Consider the following 9,387-nt stretch of genomic DNA (forward strand, 5'->3'; position numbering starts at 1 on the left):
TACTGGTTTTATATGAATCTTGTTTATTGTTGGAATGAAATCAATGAATTTTACTTAAGGGTTTTATCCGGACAAAGCTTGGCCGGATTGTTTTAAATCGGTCAAAGGATGGATGATGTATTGTCCGGATTGTTTTAAATCGGTCAAAGGGTGGACGAGGTATTGTCCGGATTGCTTTAAATCGGACAAAGGTTGGATGATATATTGTCCGGATTATTTTAAATCGGTCAAAGGGGGGGACGATGTATTGTCCAGATTGCTTTAAATCGGACAAAGGTTGGACGATATATTGTCCGGATTGTTTTAAATCAGTCAAAGGGTGGACGATGTATTTTCCGGATTATTTTAAATCAGTTAAGTTGTGAGTAGGGTATTTTCCGGACTTGATATCCGGACAAAGATGATTTTTATTCTAAGTGATAAATTGATCAAATATTATGTGATGTGTTGACCGGACTTGTTATCCGGACGAAGCTGGAATTAATTATAAGTGTTAACCGGACAAAGCTTATGCGATGTGTTATCTGGATTGTTGACCAGAGTTGAAGTCCGGCTAAATCAAGTTGACCGGATTTAAAGTGAGGCCTTGTGTTTTCAATAAGAAATGTTATTTTATCATAAAGACGAAGTTTTGAAAGAAATGATTTTTGTATTGATAATAATTTCAATGGTTGCATCTATTTGAAATTATTTTGTGTAATATTTTTGATGAGGAAATAAGGGTGGCATATCAAGGAGAGGTGTACCATGGGACAAGGGTGGCATATCAAGGAGAGGTGTACCATGGGATAAGGGTGGCATATCAAGGAGAGGTGTACCTTTGGATATAAGGGTGGCATTTGTATGTGTGATTGTATGATATAACTCTTTCTATTATATCCTTTAAGATTACCGTGTTATGGAATCTTTATTTCTTTGTGATTTAAAGATTTTGGATCAAGGTTCTTATTGGAAATCATAGTTTGGATGTTATTGAGGAGAAAACATCAGGTTTGGCCTGAAACTTTATAAACCTTATTTTGCCTTAAAAAGGTTTAAAAATGGCATTATGAGAAACCTGATTGGTTCAGAGGTATATGATTCGTATAATTGAAAGATTTGTTTGAAATATAGAAGAAGTCTGGTATTGTGTTCTTATTGGTTCATATAATTGTTATATATGAAAGGATGTTTTTCCATATAGATTTTGGTTATTTTTCACCCTGCAATAACATAAATAGGGTATCTCACTAGACCTTTCGGTCTAACCCTCGTTTTGTGATTTTAACTATGTGTTGTAGGAGGTACGGACAGTAAGGGAAAGGGGAAAATTTAATATTTTTCTATATGCATTTCTACTTGATGATCTGCTTTGATGTATAATTTTGATTGATTAGTACAAGTGATGTATTAGAATTTTTGACCTTGTATTTGGTCATATTAGATTCTTGTACTAAGGGACCTGAATGGGATAATATTATGTGTTTCTTTTGTATGAAATATGTGTTACATACAATGTATGGTTTGGGGGCGTTACAGAATGGTATCAGAGCCTGAGTTTAAGGGATTTAGGTATTTAATAGCATGATACCCAGACTTAAACTGTTTTATTGCATGTTAAGGGTCCCGGACATAGTTAGTTCCATTGGAAATAAATATGATGGGTTGAAAGAACAGTGTGTAAGGTAAATTTTAATTACATCTGGCCAGTGTAATTATGAATTTACAGGTACACATCTGAACTTGAATACTTCATTATATTTGGGAATGTGAATACGTGATTATTAACATTAAAAATTCTAATTATGTGTGACTTACAAAGTGTTATTGCAATCACAACCAATCCTATATAACATTAAAAAACAAAGCACAACGATGTTCGTTATCATTTCATCGAAGACCATGTATAGAAAGGTACGATTGAAATGTTTTTCGTTAGTACAGACTTACAACTTGCTGACATTTTCACAAAAGCACTTGATGAAAAGAGATTTAACTCTTTGGTTAGCAAGTTAGGTACCCTAAATCTTTCCAATTAGGCCAGAGCCTCTGCATCCCTTGTGCATACTTCTGTTATTATTTTATTGTTTTGATGCATGAGACAGAGCCTCTGCATAGTACATGCAGAGCCTCTTGCTCAAGTCCTAGTTATCTTGTGATACAGAGCCTCTGTACCTTGGCTCTTATGCTTGTGCAACACTTATCAAATATGATCCAAGAATAGTTCAAGGGGGAGCAGAAAAGCAGAGGTCAAGTCAAGGGGGAGTGCAAGATCATGTCACACAGAGCCTCTGTATGTACTATACAGAGCCTCTGCTTCAAAACTTTTATTTTTATAGGACAGAGCCTCTGTATGTACTATACAGAGCCTCTGCTTCAAAACTTTTATGTTTATAGGACAAAGCCTCTGTATGTACTATACAGAGCCTCTACCTTGCGCTACATAAGAGATAATCTAGTAAGGAGCAGAGACAACTCCCCAAGAGTAAAGAAGCGAGCAAGAATTATCCTTAGGTCGATAAGCAACATGTTAGAGTTTCGTGAACTTCTTAGTAACTTCATTAGACTTCAAAATATTTAGACCACTTATCTTTTGTAAGTTTTTTTTTTTCTATCTTTAAGTCGATGTAATTTCCATTCCAATCGTATTGTACTTCTTTAGATAGTAAATGTAATTCAGAGGTTTTTTTTAACCTCTGGCTTCGATTAGACTTTGTTTTGTAATTCAAGTAAGAGTTTTCCTTATTTACACTTAGGGGGAGATTGTTAGACCCCAACCTATGAAAGTGTAAATAAGAAGTCTCTTACTCTTGTCGAATAAGACTTAGTCTATTGAAGCGGTATGGACTAAGAGCTCTCATGCAGAAGATCAAGAACCAGAGCTCTTACTCAAGAGTGAAGGTTCCATTCATACAGAGCCGCACTCTATCCCCGTGGACGATCAAGCCTTGTGTGCCAAAAAGCATAAGCGCTTATCACGAAGTTACAACTCCAAGACCCAGAGCCTCTGTATAGTACATGCAGAGCTTCTGTATGTTCATGCAGAGCTTCTAGCTACTTTCTCCATGAAACGTGCGCGTGTTAGCCCAGGCATTCTCGCAAACGTCTAACAGATTTGAGGCGGCTTGACCAAGTCTGCTCCACTTTTCAAGGGAAGTCAAAGATAATGATGCAGAATAGTTAGCTCGGAGTTTCAAGCCTATTTTATAGCATAGTTTGTTAGACCTAGGCGTATATAATGAGGCTTCCTCCTCAGATTCAAATTACCTGAGAGAGCCGACTTATACTATACGCAAACTTTGTGAGATAACATTTTTGCTTTGACTGTTTTTCATATTTATCAATAAAAGCATTTGACATATTCAAGTCATTCAGTTGTTCTTATTTACTTTGATTATTTCAATTGTAATTCAATCATTCGAGATACACTGTTTGTTTTTAATTATCATCTTTCATAAACTATTATTCTACAAATTAAGAGCTGGGTTCCAACATGTATGGGTTTGTCCTTTGTGTGCATAAGGACAAGAAAACAACAATCGTGCTTAGCAAGCTTTCTTTGATTGCTGAATGTTGGAATAACCTGGAGGTCTCTTCAGTATTCGCTGAGGCTTGAGCAGTCTTCATACATATGTACACAGGCTAGTAATCACTGAGTACCACTTTAGATCACGTACTCGCCAGTCTCTAATCTTCAGTTTTAGTCTTCGACTTTGGCTGAAGGTTCTTTGGTGTGAGTGTTGTCTTCTTGAAGTATCAGTGTCTCTGATTGAATTATAATACAAGTTCTTCAGCGATCACTGAACAGGCTCAGTGATGATCGTTGGAACTAAAAAGACAGAAACATAAATACAACGTATAAGTGAAAAGGGATTATCATCAAATCATTGAGAGAGCGGATCAACACTCATCTTAAGGAAGAAGAGGAAATCAGAGCAGAAGAGGCCAACAGAAACTTGGAGCTCTTCTCGAGCTCTGAAGAAGAAGATGACCAAGAGCATAATGATGATGTTGTTGGGTCAAATGAAGCAAGTTGAGGGAAAGACGCCCTTGATGACAATGAGGGAGTCGCGGTTGATTCTGAAGAGAACGAAGAGGATGATAAGGAAGGAGGTGAAGTAGATGCTCTGCCTTAGGGCGAGCCTGAGCAACCTAGGACTGTTAATAGGCACATTTATTTCCCTAGCTCAACTCCCAGTGCTACCACATCATCTGACTCCAGTGGTCGAGACACAAAGATCATTGAATTAGAGGTGCACATCTCGATCCCTAACCTGCCAAGCCAACCAAAGGTCGTATCTGCCTCTAGTCATATTAGCCAAAGGGAAGCCACATCCAAGGGATCACCCTCTCAAAAGGGTGAAAACTTTGAAAAGATAAGTGATATGTCTCCCCATATCATGCCACTCTCCCAACCAGAGGAATTCGTTTCCTCTGCACTAGTGATTTCCCCACCTTGTTCAAAGCAAGGATTAGGTGCACAAGACTTGAAGATTCTCGACCAATCTCCTAGTCCACTTGTGGAGGGTCCTCTAGCTGGCTCTGAACTTGTCTTGGAACCCCTTCACGAGGAACATCAGTAGTGCCCTCTCCCCCAAGAGAGATACAAGGATCTGCTGGAAATCCTTCCTCGACCAACATCCCACTAGTCGAAACAGAAGATGTTCTTGGAACAAGGACTCACTATGGCCCATGTGTTGAGCCAAAGGCTACCCCTACAACATATGTCACAAGGGACAAGTTCCAATCATTTGCCACCTCTGTGCTGTGCTCCTTGGATGAGCTAAAACTCAACATGGCCCATGTAGAGCCATCTCATTCTGCATCTGCTTTGCATGAAGTTCGATCATCCTTAGAAGTATTGAGGGTTGAGTATATCATGAATGCCTCTCGACTCGATCAATTACAGGAATTGACGGCTAAAAATGCGGAGGCCTTACAAAGGGTCCTTGCATACATTCAGAGGGATGAAGCTTCTACTTCATCTCAAGACGCTGAGATGCTCATTCCTCTGAATGTCCCTTTGATTATGTCACCCAGTCAGCGATGAATGCTCTGGGTGACCGTCTCTTCCAAAAAGTGGCCAACTTCACATTTGATTTCAATAGCAAGGCCAAGAAGGCAGCAGCAGAAATACGTCGTTCCTTGGCAGCCTTCAACTACCGCACCGACATGGAAATCCTCAAAGTCTCTTTGAGAAAAAGATCAAGGCCATGCCTTCAGCTGACGAACAGAGGCCAAGGAGGAGAATGAAACATACTGCATCTGCTGAGGCCTCGACGAAGAGGAGGATTAATGGTGATGAGGACCCAGACATGTCTGGACCTCAAAGTCGTCAAGAGGGGGAGAACCAGCCCACAACTACTCCAAGTACCATTCCAAGGGTTGCCCCCTCTACCTCTACCCCACGCCAAAAAGCGCCAGCATCATTAAGGCAGAGAGCACAGGATGCACCAGCACATGTAGAGGCACTAAGAAAAGGGAAGATGCCCGCGGCATTCCATGCAGAGCCAGAATAGTAACAAAAAGTTGAAGAAGATGTCATCCAGCTCTTATCTGTATACGTGTCACCATCCGAATCAGAAGAGCCAATGTCATCCTCCACAGAATACAACATGGAGACTGTTGCTCCATCCACAAGGAGACGTGAACAATAAGAAGTAGTGGCAGTCAACGTAGCTGACCCAGAGCTAACGGCTATTCCTATTGATGTCCCACTTGAAGGAGTTACAATCGCTCCACCACCACCACAAAGGAACACGCACAAATCCAAGGTCCCTGCTCAAGGGACCAGAGTTGGCATCCCTGCTGTGAGGTAGAGGGTCCCCATCAAACCAAGCAGACCAGATGGAGGCACAAACAACAGGCCTCAGAGCTCCAAACGACCCTCTGATCGAGTACAATAGATCAGAGATAGTATGGATGTGATGATGAGGCCCACACCCCATGAAAAGCCAATCAAAGACAAGGCAGATAATGAAGACCTATACCAGTTCCTCTACAGCCTGCAGGATGAGACACCGGTCATCAAGATCAACCTCCATCCAATAGCTCAAGAGAACATCAGGCAGAGGTTCTTACAACGATATACATAATTTGTCTATGCAGTCCATTCAGTCGATGGCATAAAACAAGTCCTTGACATCATGAAACGAACATTTGCGCATGATCAAATCATCATTCATGAATACATGGTTGAGAGGTCTGGTGGACAGATTAGCACTTTCACGGATTATGATCTCATAAATCTAAATCCATGAGACCTTATGTATCTATACTACTTCACGGCTCATAAGAAGGACAAGGGGATAAAATATGCTCTGGCCAATTCTACAATCAGACAGACAATGACAAACCTTCTTGACTTTAGATGCAAGTTCGACATCCAACTGGCTCTGGACCTGGGAATAGATCAACTGAGTGTTACTTCACCAAATGAAGATCTGTAAGGCATCAACAACATTCCCTCGTGGACCGTGCTGGTGGAACCAGAAGTAGGGTTGGTCTTCTAAAACAAACAAGGAAATAAAATTTTCTTTCGAGAAGACCAACGCTTAAAATACTCTAACTTCACTCTGTTCTACATTAGAGATCATCTACTCAGGAGCAGAGATAACACCCCTGGAGCAAAGGAAAGAGCAAAGATAATTCTAAGGTCAATCAATAACTTGTTGGAGTTTCAAGAGCTTCTTAGGAGGTTTTCTGTAAGCTTCAACATATTTAGACCTTTCTCTTATAAGCATTTTTTTCTATCTTATCAAGCAATGTAATTTCCTTTCCTCGCATTGTAATGCTTAGATAGATAATGTAACACAAAGGTTTCTTTCAACTCTAGTAAGAGTCTGTCTTATTTACACTTAGGGGGAGATTGTTAGACCCCATCTTCTGAAAGTGTAAGAAAAAGCCTATTACTCTAGTCCATAGGACTTAGTCTTTAGAAGCAGTCTGGACTAAGAGCTCTCATGCAAAGGAAGTCAGACCCAAAGCTCTTACTCAAAGAGTTGAGGATCTTACATACAAAGCCCGCGCTCAATCTCCATGGATGATCAAGCCTTAAGCGCCAAAAAGCTTAAGCGCTTGACGCAATGATACACTCCGGACACATAGCCTCTGCATATGCAGAACCTCTGCATAGTACATGCAAAGCTTCTGTATAGTACATGCAGAGCCTCTAGGCTCCTAACTCCATGGAACGTGCGTTTAGTTTAGACATTCTCGCAAGCGTCAAACAAAATCAAGGCGGCTTGACTTGGTCCACTCCACTTTTCAAGGGCAGTCAATGATAAGGATGCGGACTCAGCGACTCAGATATTCAAGCCATAATTATAGCATAGTTAGTTTGACTTAGGCATATATAAGGAGGCTTCGTCCTCAGGTTCATATTACCTGAGAATGCCGACTAATATTATAGCAAATTTCTTGTGAGAATACGTTTAGATTGATAATTCTTATTTTCATCTAATAAAAGCATCTAACTTATTCAAAGTGTTTTATTGTTCTTATTTCCATTGAATATTTTGTTTGATCAAAGTCAGTACATTGTTCGTACTTCATTCATATTCTTTATTAACTGTGTTTTTTGAGAAATTAAGAGTATTTGGGTTCCAACAAGGTCAAAGTAAATTCCATACTTGATTTGCAGGATGTTTGTTGAACACATGTCAAGGCTTCCAATCTTCCTAGTCATGGAGCTGTTCACCAATGTGAACATTATGTTCCACATTGGTGGCAGGTACTATCGTCGGTATTGAGAAGGATATTGAATCACCTTGTTGTACCCTAAGAACTTCAAGAAAGTTACCAGTTCATCCCCAGATGGGAGAGAGGCATACTCATTCAATCCAAGATCCGTCTTGGTTGGAAGCTGTAGAACGCGTGAAAACAGGGACCTGGAGATTCTGACAATGATGTACTCCTTGGAAGAGGGTACGTAGAAATCTCCAACAATCCCTCGTTGGGATTCGGTTACAGAACAGGTTTGCCAAAGTCTTGGATGAAAATCTCTGGTACAAGATCATCGGAGTTTGTAAGTGTAGGGTTCAAGAAATGGTGTTGAAGAATGTGAAAGACAGGGTGAACTTTTGGGTCGAAACTGTCTAGAGTGAGATAAAGGGCATGATTGTTTGGTTTTAGTGGAAGTGGAACCACATTTTGGTTGGTTTCTTCCACTGGTTTGAGGGTTGTGGTGTGGGTTTCAGAGTTTTCTGGATCGGAGGAAGATATAATTGCAGGTTTGATGAAGGGTTTTGAGAAACTAAAGTTTAGAGAGAATCAGTTCTTGGTTCTTTAACAAGTCTGGAGAATGGTTTGATGTACTTGCTTAGAGAAAGATCTTAGACATTTCTACCAAATATAACAGTTCCAGAAAGCTTTTTGAAGATCGTTAATGGCGGTTCGAGAGCTTGAAGACGATGATATTTCTTGAGAGTATTTGAAGGCGTAAAAGAAAATTTGGTGGAAATAAAATTATTTAAATAAGAGAAAATGAAAGTACTTGAGTGATACGCGCCCCCCAAGCGACAGAAAACTGAATTAGTTTTTCAACCACCTGTGGGGGGGATGCCACGTGGCCTGCCAGGCTGCAAATGGCGCCTCCCTTTTTTGAAAATTTAAAGTAACAGGCGGTAAGGCTTTTGTTAGCTCCATTATTCCTATCTTGTAAAAGTATAGAAAAAGTATATTGCAAGACTTGACAGAAGGTTAACTCCACAGAAGACAACAGAGGACTAGCGACAGAAGTCGTATGATCGAGCAAGTGAAGAGTGGCAGAACCTCTGATGCGTCTCACAGAGGTTCTGGAAAATAGTCCTCTGTCAAAAGAACACGCAAGTCATTTACAGCAGAGCCTCTGAGATGGCTCACAGAGGGTCTTCGGTTTTCGTCTTCTGTGAAGTTTCTGTTCTAACAGTTTTCGAAGGTAGTTAGCCGCATGTGCTTCTCACRTGACTAGGGCTTAATCGACTTTCTTTGGACGACCTAGATGAAGACACGTGTCAAGATCTAGTCTCTAAGGTCGTTAGGAACTAGTATAAATAGCGGATAGGGCCTTTATAAACTGTGTGCTTCCAGTATTATAATTGTCAAAATTTTCAATTGAATTGATTGAAAATCTTTGGAGCAATTTTATTGCATTCATCTTCTTCGTTGAGACTGTGTGTTCTTGGTGTATTTAGAAATTCTAATCACTTACTCACTCTGTTTTGCTCTTATTAATATTTCCRYTGCACTTCAATTGTTTTAGAGCTTATTTAGAGTATTAGATCAATACCAAAGTTGAATTCAGATCCAACAATTGGTATCAGAGAGGGTTTTGAATTCTAATTCAATTAATTCTGTTTTTGGTATTAATCTGTGATTCCTAGAACACCAATTTCTTCAGATTACCCTGTTTCACTCACTGTTGAATCA

This window comes from Cynara cardunculus (assembly GCF_001531365.2).
Source record: "Cynara cardunculus var. scolymus isolate 2C chromosome LG 17, CcrdV1, whole genome shotgun sequence".
NCBI classification, from domain to species: Eukaryota; Viridiplantae; Streptophyta; class Magnoliopsida; order Asterales; family Asteraceae; genus Cynara; species Cynara cardunculus.